This window comes from Nerophis ophidion, linkage group LG03, assembly GCF_033978795.1.
Source record: "Nerophis ophidion isolate RoL-2023_Sa linkage group LG03, RoL_Noph_v1.0, whole genome shotgun sequence".
NCBI lineage: Eukaryota > Metazoa > Chordata > Actinopteri > Syngnathiformes > Syngnathidae > Nerophis > Nerophis ophidion.
This window is the reverse complement of record NC_084613.1, coordinates 49151979-49165449: the sequence shown is the minus strand read 5'-3', so window position 1 is coordinate 49165449 and position 13471 is coordinate 49151979. Positions and strand designations below refer to the sequence as shown.

Sequence of the window (13471 nt, the reverse complement as noted above, 5' to 3'; positions counted from 1 at the left end):
TTAAAATTAATAAATGTCTTTCAAAATATAGGTTGGGTCAAATTTAGAGCAGATATAGTAAAAATAGACATGTAATAACCTGTTGGAGGGATGAAGTCGGTTTATGGCTGTCATCTGAATCTAGAGAATGTTGAGATAGAACCTCAACAGTTGGTTTCTGCAACAAAACACAAAAATATAATGTTATAACTAATTAATTATAACATTCTCACAACTTTTTGTTGATAAAAATCTGAGCATACAATGCCAGATAAAGGGTAAAGATTATTACAGAGTTTCAGCTCTTAGACAATTCATTAAGAATGTAACACACACAAAAATCTGGTTCAGAAAATATGAGGACCTAAATTGAGACACTCATTTTAAAGCTTTGACATTAACATTGTAACACACATTTTCTGGTTCAGAAAATATGAGGACCTTATATGAAACACACCTAAGTCTTTCTTGCTTCAAACAATATAAGGACATGACGAGTGCTCACATGTAGAATTTATGTTGTTGACTTGTAACATCTCCTGTTTTGCTAAACATGAGTTCTAAACTTTCTACTGACTAACATGGATGTACCCTTGCGAAAAAGTTGTCATACAAACTGATCTGTGAGAGATTAAAATAAATAAATGTCTTTCAAAATATAGGTTGGGTCAAATTTAGAGCAGATATAGTAAAAATAGACATGTAATAACCTGTTGGAGGGATGAAGTCAGTTAATGGCTCACATCTGAATCTGGAGAATGTTGAGATGGAACCTCAACAGTTGGTTTCTGCAACAAAACACAAAAATATAATGTCAGAACTAATTAATTATAACATTATCAGCACTTTTTGTGGATAAAACTCTGAGCATACAATGCCAGATAAATAGTAGAGATTATTACAGAGTTTCAGCTCTTAGACAATTAATTAAGAATATAAAACACACTAAAATCTGGTTCAGAAAATATGAGGACCTGAATTGAGACACACATTTTAAAGCTTGGACATTAACATTGTAACACACACTAATCTGGTTTAGAAAATATGAGGACCTTATATGAAACACACCTAAGTCTTTCTTGGTTCAAACAATATAAGGACATGACGAGGGGTCACATGTAGAATGTATGTTGTTGACTTGTAACATCTCCTGTTTTGCTAAACATGAGTTCCAAACTCCTTACTGACTAACATGGATGTACTCTTACGAAAATGTTGTCATATAAACTGATCTGTGAGAGATTAAAATTAATAAATGTCTTTCAAAATATAGGTTGGGTCACATTTAGAGCAGATATAGTAAAAATAGACTTGTAATAACCTGTTGGAGGGATGAAGTCGGTTTATCGCTCACATCTGAATCTGGAGAATGTTGAGATAGAACCCCAACAGTTGGTGTCTGCAACAAAACACAAAAATATAATGTCAGAACTAATTAATTATAACATTAACAACCACTTTTGGTTGATAATATTCTGAGCATATAATTCTACATAAACAGTAAAGATTATTATAGCGTTTTAGCTCTTAGACTATTATTTAAGAATGTAACATTCACTAAAATGTGGTTCAGAAAATATGAGGACCTGGATTGAAACACTCATTTTAAAGCTTTGAATTAAACATTGTAACACACTAATGTGGTTCAGAAAAATATGAGGACCTTATATGAAACACACTGAAGTCTTTTTTAGTTCAAACAATATGAGTACATGACAAGTGATCACATATAGAATTCATGTTGCTGACCTGTAACATCTCCTGTTTTGCTAAACATGAGTTGTAAATTCCACAGACTAACATGGATGTACGCTTAAAAAATGTTGTCATATAAACTGATCTGTGAGAGGTTAAAAGGATTAAATGTCTTTTGAAGTATAGGTTGTGTCAAGTTTTTAGCAGATATAGGGCAGCACGGTGGAACAGGGGTAAGTGCATGTGCGTCACAAATCGAAGGTCCTGAGTAGTCCTGAGTTAAATCCTGGGCTCGTGATCTTTCTGTGTGGAGTTTGCATGTTCTCCCCGTGACTGCGTGGGTTCCCTCCGGGTACTCCGGCTTCATCTTACCTCCAAAGACATGCACCTGGGGATAGGTTGATTGGCAACACTAAATTGGCCCTAGTGTGTGAATGTGAGTGTAAATGTTGTCTATTTGTGTTGGCCGTGTAATGAGGTGGCGACTTGTCCAGGGTGTACTCCGCCTTCCGCCCGAATGCAGCTCAGATAGGCTCAAGCACACCCCGCCAACCCAAAAAAGGGACAGGTAGTAGAAAATGGATGGATGGATGGATAGTAAAATAGTCAAGTAATAACCTGTTGGAGGGATGAAGTCGGTTTATCGGTCACATGAATCTGGAGAATGTTGAGATAGAACATCAACAGTTGGTGTCTGCAACAAAACACATAAAAATAATGTTAGAACTTATTAATTATAACATTATCAGCACTTTTTGTTGTTAACATTATGAGCATATAATGCCAGATAAATAGTAAAGATATTTATAGAGGGTTTCTGTCTCTTGTCCCGCTCATGTCTTGAGATGAACTTCCCTCGGTACTCGACCACAAAAGAACCTTTTTAAATTGATGCAAGAGCAAATACACCATATCCTGATAAAACAGTTTATCAATTAACAATGTTTGGAATATCTGTTTTAAAAAGCAATAATAATAGTCGTTACTTGACTAAAAATTCTATTACAAACAGAATTACTCTTTCATAAATGTAAATAATTATTAAATTAAGTACAAACCCCGTTTCCATATGAGTTGGGAAATTGTGTTAGATGTAAATATAAACAGAATACAATGATTTGCAAATCCTTTTCAACCCATATTCAGTTGAATATGCTACAAAGACAACATATATTTGCTTGTGTATCGGCTGGGGACATCTCTGCGATGCTGATCCGCCTCCGCTTGGGATGGTTTCCTGCTGGCTCCGCTGTGAACGGGACTCTCGCTGCTGTGTTGGATCCGCTTTGGACTAGACTCTTGCGACTGTGTTGGATCCATTGTGGATTGAACTTTCACAGTATCATGTTAGACCCGCTCGACATCCATTGCTTTCCTCCTCTCTAAGGTTCTCATAGTCATCATTGTCACCGACGTCCCACTGGGTGTGAGTTTTCCTTGCCCTTATGTGGGCCTACCGAGGATGTCGTAGTGGTTTGTGCAGCCCTTTGAGACACTAGTGATTTAGGGCTATATAAGTAAACATTGATTGATTGATTGATATTTGATGTTCAAACTGATAAACATTTTTTTGGTGCAAATAATCATTAACTTTAGAAATTGATGCCAGCAACACGCAACAAACAAGTTGGGAAAGGTGGCAATAAATACTGATAAAGTTAAGAAATGCTCATCAAACACTTATTTGGGACATCCCACAGGTGTGCAGGCTAATTGGGAACAGGTGGGTGCCATGATTGGCTATAAAAACAGCTTCCCAAAAAATGCTCAGTCTTTCACAGGAAAGGATGGGGCGAGGTACACCCCTTTGTCCACAACTGCGTGAGCAAATAGTCAAACAGTTTAAGAACAACCTTTCTCAAAGTGCAATTGCAAGAAATTTAGGGATTTCAACATCTACGCTCCATGATATCATCAAAAGGTTCAGAGAATCCGGAGAAATCACTCCACGTAAGCGGCATGTCTGGAAACCAACATTGAATAACTGTGACCTTCGATCCCTCAGACGGCACTGTATCAAAAACCGACATCAATCTCTAAAGGATATCACCACATGAGTTCAGGAACACTTCAGAAAACCACTGTCACTAAATACAGTGTGTTGCTATATCTGTAAGTGCAAGTTAAAGCTCTATTATGCAAAGCGAAAGCCAATTATCAACATCCAGAAACGCCGCCGGCTTCTCTGGGCCCGAGATCATCTAAGATGGGCTGATGCAAAGTGGAAGGTGTTCTGTGGTCTAACGAGCCCACATTTCAAATTATTTTTGGAAATATTGGACACCGTTTCATCCGGACCAAAGGGGAAGCGAACCATCCAGAATGTTATCGACGCAAAGTTCAAAAGCCAGCATCTGTGATGGTATGGGGGTGCATTAGTGCCCAAGGCATGGGTAACTTACACATCTGTAAGTTACCCATCTGTTTGGAACAACATTTGCTGCCATTTAAGCGCCGACTTTTTCATGTACGCCCCTGCTTATTTCAGCAAGACAATGCCAAGCCACATTCAGCACGTGTTCAGCTTCATAAAAAAAGAGTGCAGGTACTTTCCTGGCCGGCCTGCAGTCCTATCAAAAATGTGTGGTGCATTATGAAGCGTAAAATACGACAGAGGAGACTGAAGCTCTACATAAAACAAGAATGGGAAAGAATTCCACCTTCCAAGCTTCAACATTTAGTTTCCTCAGTTCCCAAACGGTTATTGAGTGTTGTTGAAAGAAAAGGTGATGTAACACAGTGGTGAACATGCCCTTTCCCAACTACTTTGGCACGTATTGCAGCCATGAAATTCTAAGTTAATTATTATTTGTAAAAAAAATTATTCCGTTTGGATTTACATCTAACACAATTTCCCAACTCATATGGAAACGGGTTTTGTAATTAATGTGTTACTTGAAAAAGAAAAGTTTTAAATATCTAGCATATGCAGTTGAGAGACATTTCATGAGAGCAGAGTGTGTGTGTGCCTTTAAAAAGCTGTGCCTTTTGCCAAGTGACGTGGGACTTCAGCGCCCAGACATCGCAGAATAGTTCAGCTGTATTTTTTAGCTTAGCAGTGGCAGTTAAGATAGTTCTGTTGAATGTTTTTGTTTGTGTGTGGATGAGGCCTCTTTCTATTTGATATCGTGTTCATAATTACTTCCGGGGGTTGCTTTCATTAGTAAAAAGATATTACCTGCACTAACCCTTCTGTGCTTCTAACGCTGTCTTGTTGACATACAATCACATCAAAAGTAGCATGCCAGATTACATAAAACGCATCGTAACAGCGTTGTAGCGTACATAAAAGTTATTAGCTTACTCGTTACCGGTAAAAGTAACAGCATTAGTAACATCGTTTTCATATACCGCTGTTATACCATCCATCCATCCATCCATCATCTTCCGCTTTTCCGAGGTGGGGTCGCGGTGGCAGCAGCCTAAGCAGGGAAGCCCAGACTTCCCTCTCCCCAGCCACTTCGTCTAGCTCTTCCCGGGGGATCCCGAGGCGTTCCCAGGCCAGCCGGGAGACATAGTCTTCCCAACGTGTCCTGGGTCTTCCCCGTGGCCTCCTACCGGTTGGACGTGCCCTAAACACCTCCCTAGGGAGGCGTTCGGGTGGCATCCTGACCAGATGCCCGAACCACCTCATCTGGCTCCTCTCCATGTGGAGGAGCAGCGGCTTTACTTTGAGTTCCTCCCGGATGGCAGAGCTTCTCACCCTATCTCTAAGGGAGAGCACCCCTACCCGGTGGAGGAAACTCATTTGGGCCGCTTGTACCCGTGATCTTGTCCTTTCGGTCATGACCCAAAGCTCATGACCCAAAGCTCATGACCATAGGTGAGGATGGGAACGTAGATCGACCGGTAAATTGAGAGCTTTGCCTTCCGGCTCAGCTCCTTCTTCACCACAACGGATCGATACAACGTCCGCATTACCGAAGACCCCACACCGATCCGCCTGTCGATCTCACGATCCACTCTTCCCCCACTCGTGAACAAGACTCCGAGGGGCCATAGAGGTCGGGTGCATTGTGAACTGGGTGGCAGCCGAAGGCAGGGCACTTGGCGGTCCGATCCTCGGCTACAGAAGCTAGCTCTTGGGACGTGGAACGCTGTTATTCCAAACACTTCTAATTAAAGCCATATAATACAACCTCTATTAGACTGTAAGGAAATGATCCAAATGAGATGTTGATACAGTTACCATTGATATGATACATAACAAGACATACCTTTCCAATCATTGATCCACTGGGCCTTAAAACAAGACTTGTCACATCCAGATCAAATATACTCGGTAGCTTCAGCCTCAGGATTACGTCTCGCTCTTCTTTTGGACACGATGTCTATTTCATGTGTTGATGCGCCTAACAAATCCACACATAAAAATGAAAAAAGTCAGTGACACAGAAATAAAACAAAGAACCAAACCCTTCAAAAACTGTTAAATTTAGGATCAGTGCAGACATGAAGCTTCTCAAACAAAGAACTAATGTAACAATATCAGTAACATGCCTACTCCACAGTGCTTATCAGCTTGAAATATTTGTATTTGAGAAAAAGTATAAACAATTTGAAGAACTCTAGTCTGTCTTGTTTAAAATTAAGAAAAGGTTTACTAGCATAGATCAAGGGTGATGGGTCAAATGCAGAGAATAATTTCACCACACCTAGTGTGTGTGTGACAATCACTGCTACTTATAATCTTCCATGCAACTTTAAAAAAAAAAATTTAAATGCCTTGGCCTTGGCCCAGAACAGAAATGCTTAATTTGACCTCATAAAATCAAATCTGATTGCAATTAATAACAACAAACATTTAACTGTTGTTTACAATGAACTATTTTCCTATGTTAAAAAACATTGGTCTATTTAATTACGTTAAACTCCATTTTATGCTCACCTGATTCAACCATGCTGCCGAAGACTGTCAAAGATGGTTTGTGGCCAAGATAGATGTCCCCCTCCGGTGATGCAGGTCCCGGAAGTGCTGTTCACTGAGCGCTCTGTTGTGCTCAAAATCGTGTGTGAAGTTTTGTATTTCGATTATAAATGGTCCTTTTGGAAAACCCTTTTTATATATATTCAATATTAAGTGTGATACGTGAGCTGTATAACTTCCATGAGGAAAATAATTAACTAGTGATTTAGCCATCTGTTAGGATCAGACATCATCCAACGGCCAATCAGGCGGCGCCTAACTGAAAATTGGACCAATCAGACGCCGAGACTCTTCACAGTGGGCGGAAGTAACCATCTTGAATACAATGTGAAGTGAATACCTCCAAAAACAATCCCCAATTGAATCCAAAATTTGTCCCAAAGATAAAAATACCAAAATCATGTGCTATTGTAACCATTTGAAAATATTAAATACTGTATGTAGTTTGAATTCCATTTGAATTATCGCCTTTGTCTCAATCAAGGTTGAAGGTTTTTTTTCAGGCACATTTAAAGTAATTATTGTGCGGCATTGTATTTTAGACAACAGAATAGAAAAAAGCCCAATACAGTAAAATACTGAATCAAACCGATTAAATCATCACCATAATCCCTTTATTATTGATTGTCTAGCCCAAATCCTCTCCAGATAAACCAAATGAATAGATAAAACTAACATAAAAAAGGTTGAGATCATCAGATCAGTTGAAAATGTGTTATTTGATTTAGATTTCAAAAGTATGTTCATTGCTGTAATGATTATATGTTTTTCAAATGTTGGAGTGTGTGAGTTTCTGCCCCACACGACATATGAGGACATATGACATATGAGGACAAGTGTGTGTGTGTGTGTGTCATAATAGCAAAGATGGCCACTAGGGGCAAAATCGAAAGTGACCCAAAAAATTACACACACTTTCACACACTTTTTCTGAAAATTTGACAAATGAAGACTTTAGAGATTTTTGGTCTGGGAACATGCTGGGAGGGTCTAGAACACGATAGCATTGCGGGAAATATGGGGACATGGAAAATGTCCTCATATTTCAACAGGTCCTCATATGTAAGGTGAAATTTCATAAAAATGTCCCCATATGTCACTTTGACAAACGCACACACACACACATATATATATATATATATATATATATATATATATATATATATATATATATATATATATATATACATATATATATATATATATATATATATATTTTAAAGAACCATATGGATAAACTGATCTTGTTGTTTTGCTGGGACTCTTCACCCTTAAGGGCACTCTGGTTAGGGAATAAGGACACAGTTTTACGTTTCAACTTCTTCCTGGAGCTTTGTGACACACCCACCATTTATACGCTTCTGGATCTCTGCTTCATATATTTTAGCTTTGACAGGGTCTTTAGGCAGTCATCTCTCTGTATTGTGTAGCTTTGGCATCACTGCTTCAACATCTACTTTCTGTGGTGGTGCAACTTTTACCCAGAGCAAAGGTGTAGTGTAGCGAGGTGTGTCACCAACCTTCACTCTCTTAGTACGTGTTTCCAAGACGTTTACCGCTTCCTGGTCCAGGCAAAACCGCACTGCTAGCGGCTCACTACAGAATGGGAGCACGTCAAGCTGCCAGAGGCGTTCGACTTGTTGGTAAATGTCGTCTGGTGTGGGCTTGAAGGCGGTGAACCATCTGGGCCCTGGAACGTCCAGCCGAGTGCTGTATGGATAGCTACGGGTCCTCCCTTTGGACCAAACCTCAGAAGTTCCGTAGCAATGATCAGGTGAGTGTAATCCGCACCAAGGAGCAGCAGTGGTTGCACCTTATTGAAGCTCTGCAGTTGTAATCCTCTCAGGTGGCGGTACCGTTTCTGGAGCGCTGGTATTGGATAGGATTGCTCTGTCAGGTTAAGTCGACCTGCTCTGGAGGCCCTCTCAACCAAATTCTGCTCTGATGGTGATGCTGGAGAAGCTACATGAAAGTCGACTGATTCTTCAGTGAGGTGAACCACTTCTTGACAAACAGCCCGCAGGATGAGGGACTCTGCTCTGCCTCTGAGCTTCAGGTCTCGAACTGCAGCTGGAAGTATTATGGTGCGTTCAGCTCCATCATCGAGGATTGCATAGGTCTGCAGCGATCTGGTCCCATGACTGATGATGATTGGCACCACCTTGAGGTATACTTTCCCTCCTTGCGTAGAGTTAGCCGCTGAGGTGCAGTCTTTGGGTGTGATGAGGTAGACGTGGGGGCCCGGCTTGGTGACGTCATGCAGCACTCTCAGGTGGATCTCCTGACAATCACTGCAGGGTTTCTTTAATGTGCAGCTCTCTTTATCGTGGTTAATACGGTCAGAGTCACGACAGCGCTTTCAGCCTACTATCCACTTCTCAATTTCCTGTGTTGAGCGTTGAATAATGTCTGGACACGGCGACAAGTAGTGCTCTGGACTCTTGCAGAAGAGACACATCCTTTTAAACTTTTGTTTAAAAGTTATCTCTCATGTGTCTAGAGAGTTTAAGTAGCCGGTCAACATGGCCAGAAGACATCATTTCCGTCCCATTTGGCCCTTCTAATCAATCAATCAAGGTTTATTTATATAGCCCCAAATCACAAATGTCTCAAAGGACTGCACAAATCATTACGACTACAACATCCTCGGAAGAACCCACAAAAGGGCAAGGAAAACTCACACCCAGTGGGCAGGGAGAATTCACATCCAGTGGGACGCCAGTGACAATGCTGACTATGAGAAACATTGGAAAGGACCTCAGATGTGGGCAACCCCCCCCCCCCCCTCTAGGAGACCGAAAGCAATGGATGTCGAGCGGGTCTAACATGATACTGTGAAAGTTCAATCCATAGTGGCTCCAACACAGCCGCGAGAGTTCAGTTCAAAGCGGATCCAAGACAGCAGCGAGAGTCCCGTCCACAGGAGACCATCTCAAGCGGAGGCGGATCAGCAGCGTAGAGATGTCCCCAATCGATACAGGCGAGCGGTCCATCCTGGGTCCCGACGAGCGGTCCATCCTGGGTCTCGACTCTGGACAGCCAGTACTTCATCCATGGTCATCGGACCGGACCCCCTCCAGAAGGGAGGGGGGGACATAGGGGAAAGAAAAGAAGCGGCAGATCAACTGGTCTAAAAAGGAGGTCTATTTAAAGGCTAGAGTATACAGATGAGTTTTAAGGTGAGACTTAAATGCTTCTACTGAGGTAGCATCTCGAACTGTTAACGGGAGGGCATTCCAGAGTACTGGAGCCCGAACGGAAAACGCTCTATAGCCCGCAGACTTTTTTTGGGCTCTAGGAATCACTAATAAGCCGGAGTCTTTTGAACGCAGATTTCTTGCCGGGACTTATGGTACAATACAATCGGCAAGATAGGCTGGAGCTAGACCGTGTAGTATTTTATACGTAATTAGTAAAACCTTAAAGTCACATCTTAAGTGCACAGGAAGCCAGTGCAGGGGAGCCAGTACATGCGTAATACGACCAAACTTTCTTGTTCTTGTCAAAAGTCTAGCAGCCGCATTTTGTACCAATGAGGTTAGCATTCCCACCAGCAAGTCAATGTAAGGGCGAAGCCCTGGAAAACTTTGGGGTCTCCTGATTTGAGATCAGGAGAGTTCAACATGGCTGCAATCTCACTTTGTGCCAACTGATGAAGCTGCCCGTACTGTCTTGCAAAGCTTGCATAACGGCGGTGTAGGGCTGTACATAATGTCTGCATGACTGAGCTATTAGCTTGGCTTCATCCAGGACCAAGTGTTCCATAAGCACACAGTATTTGTAATGTTCAGAAAGTTCAGTGTGTAGATTGAGCAGGTGATCCAGCGGCATTTTTAAGTCAGCAACCTCTCTTTCACTTTCATGCACCAACTTAGGCAGTTCAGGTACTGGAACAGACTGTCTGGACTGGGCAGTGTAAGGTACCTGCAGTGGTGTATACTGAAACTTGGGGCTGTACTGAACCTGTTGAGCTGATGAGGGCTGTTGCAGGGTGAAACCAGCAGGGGGAGACACCAATTGATATGCTGGCTGAGTTGACGGGAGAGATAGAGGCTGGTAGAGTTGCAGATGTTGGTTCTGTGGTGCTGTGGCGACTGGTATATTGGCTGTGTAGTGATGGTTGATGGAGGCTGATAGACAGTCTCCAGGGGAGTGGCAGCGCTGTATGGCCATGAATTGACAACTGGCTGAGTGCCAGCTGCAACAGGTAGCTCTGGTGCAGAATATGGCGCTGTTGATTCTTGGGGGAGTTGATAGGCTGGTTGTGCAAACATTAGAGGAGCGTGTTGCTGCACGGGCTGTGCAGACAGGAGTAGGGTGTATTGCCACACTGGCTGTGCGGATGTATTGCTGCACTAATGCTGGATTTACTGGTGTTGTCTGCATGGGCAGGTATTGCAGCTGTGCAGCTGGTGGCACTCTATCCTGTACATTGTTAACCATCACTGTGGTAGGCTGGTTAGACGGGTAAGCCTGATGTATCTGATGTCTGTGAACTGGCATAACTCATTGCTTGTGATGCCTGCAGCATAGAAACATTCAGTGTAGTGAGGGGAGGCGGTGCCCATGCAGATGTCACAGTTGAAGGCAGAGACTGCGGCAGTGTGTAGTTCTCCTGTCTACTACATGGTGTAGGAGTCATTGCTGCTTGAAGCTTTAGTACTGTAGAGGTGGTATGTGGCAGTGCAGACAGTGGGTCATGCTGAAGCAGCCGTGATGATCCAAGATGGAGGCTGGATGGCTGTGACAGAGGGATGCTGTGAACTACTGGACAGCTTAACCAGGGTGATTGATATGGTGGGATGCTCATATTGAGATTAGCTGGTGGCTGTAAAACAGGAGAACCCTGCCTGCTTTGATAGCGCCGCATCGCTGGCGCCGCCGATGGTTGGCTCATATGGCATGTTAGCTGGCTGGGCAAGTCTCTAGCATGTATCGCCATGTTCCCTCACTCACCTTGTCGGCCGCTGCCGGCGATAATGGACGACCGGGAAAAGAGTGCACTCCGTGCGGCTGGTCCGCTATACACACAGACTCAGTCTGTAGGCTGAGTGACTGCAGTCGCTGGGTGCCGACGTTCTCTCCTCGGTCATCCGAAGGGGCTTTGGAAGGCTAACCTGGTAGCTTTCTAGACGAGCTGGAAGCTGCTGCTGTCTTGCTCCAAGTGCGCCACCGTCTGCCGCTGTTGTTAGCGCTGTGTCCATTACACCGTCATGAGTGAGGAAATCCGTCTCTAAAGACCAATATTAAAGAACCATATGGATAAACTGATGTTGTTGTTGTGCTGAGGCTCTTCACCCGTGAGCATACTCCGGTTAGGGAATAAGGACACCATTTTAAGTTTCAACTACTTGCTTGTATGAAACTTATAGCAGCAGCAGCTAAGTACAATCTCACATACACATTGTTCAACACATTGACTCAAGGACCACGGAAAGTAAACATAGCTGCCCGGTAAACTGCCCGACTCAAACAGACTCAACTTAAAAGTGCATGACTAAATTATTAGCTTGTTTACGTCAACAATAAAATAATCACTTATGTTCAACACTCAACATTAAGTAGGGATGTTTATCTTCTATCTTAATCACTGAGAAAGGGAATTTATAACTATAAGAAAGCAGCTGAGATAGGCTCCAGCGAGCCCGAAAGGGACAAGCGGTAGAAAATGGATAGATATATAAATGCATATACACATAAATGCACATATATATATATATATATATATATATATATATATATATATATATTAGGGGTGTAACGGTACGTGTATTTGTATTGAACAGTTTCGGTACGGGGGTTTCGGTTCGGTTCGGAGGTGTACCGAACGAGTAGACATGCTAGCAGCTAGCAGGCTGGGACAACATGTTAAAGCCAGAGCTGGAAGACCCTCCTGCCTCGTTAAGATCTCCCGTTTGGGAACACTTTGGCTGCGCGATACAACAATGGAGGACGGAGGTTTACCAAGATTGTTCAGCACCTGCTTCTGACAACACGTCAAACATGTGTTGCACCTTTCCTGCTTCCGGCTCCCATCGTGTCTCCCTTGCGCGCACAACCCTTCACTCTACCCGGCAGTGGGTCTCCACAGCTCCGGAGTACAGGGTGAATGTAGAGTTCAGCGATTAGTTGCAAATCGTGGCTTTATTGAGGTCTTGCACACAGCCAATCCAACAAAACACTAGCCACTCATGTGCTCTACCGCTCCCTCAACTCACTTGCCCACAAGCACTGACGTCACATGCTGTCACATATTAAAGGGCCACACACACGCATACGCTACTCTCATAACACAGTGGTTCCTAACCTTTTTTCAGTGATGTACCCCCTGTGAACATTTTTTTAATTCAAGTACCCCCTAGTCAGAGCAAAACATTTTTGGTTGAAAAAAACTGATAAAGAAGTAAAATACAGCACTATGTCATCAGTTTCTGATTTATTAAATTGTATAACAGTGCAAAATATTGCTCGTTTGTATTTGTCTTTCTTGAACTATTTGGAAAGAAAGATATAAAAATAACTAAAAACTTGTTGAAAAAGAAACAAGTGATTCAATTATAAATAAAGATTTTTACACATAGAAGTAATCATCAACTTAAAGTGCCCTCTTTGGGGATTGTAATAGAGATCCATCTGGATTCATGGACTTCATTCTAAACATTTCTTCATAAAAAAATAAATCTTTGACATCAATATTTATGGAACATGTGTGTCTACAAAAAACGGCGGGTGGTGTTGATGAACGTGGACCCTGACTTAAACAAGTTGAAAAACTTATTGGGGTGTTAGCATTTAGTGGTCAATTGTATGTACTGTACTATGCAATGTACTAATAAAAGTCTCAATCAATCAATCAAAAAAAGCACTTTA

General features: G+C 42.2%; 1 protein-coding gene and 1 long non-coding RNA gene across 7 annotated transcripts in view; both read right to left on the bottom strand.

Annotated features, from left to right (window-relative positions):
• The window catches only part of LOC133549738 (uncharacterized), a 10651-nt gene extending 2932 nt beyond the window's left edge, over positions 1-7719 (bottom strand). The window contains exons 1-5 of one of the 2 annotated variants that reach the window (XR_009806155.1): positions 5892-7719; positions 2293-2368; positions 1301-1378; positions 690-767; positions 80-157 (exon numbers count right to left, since the gene is read on the bottom strand). This is a non-coding gene — a long non-coding RNA (uncharacterized LOC133549738). Of the gene's footprint in view, positions 1-79; positions 158-689; positions 768-1300; positions 1379-2292; positions 5393-5891 lie in introns of those variants that run through there. The other variant, XR_009806154.1, reaches the window with a different exon arrangement.
• zdhhc14 (zinc finger DHHC-type palmitoyltransferase 14) overlaps positions 1-13471 on the bottom strand; it is a 136488-nt gene that overhangs the window by 106623 nt on the left and 16394 nt on the right. The window lies entirely within an intron of this gene.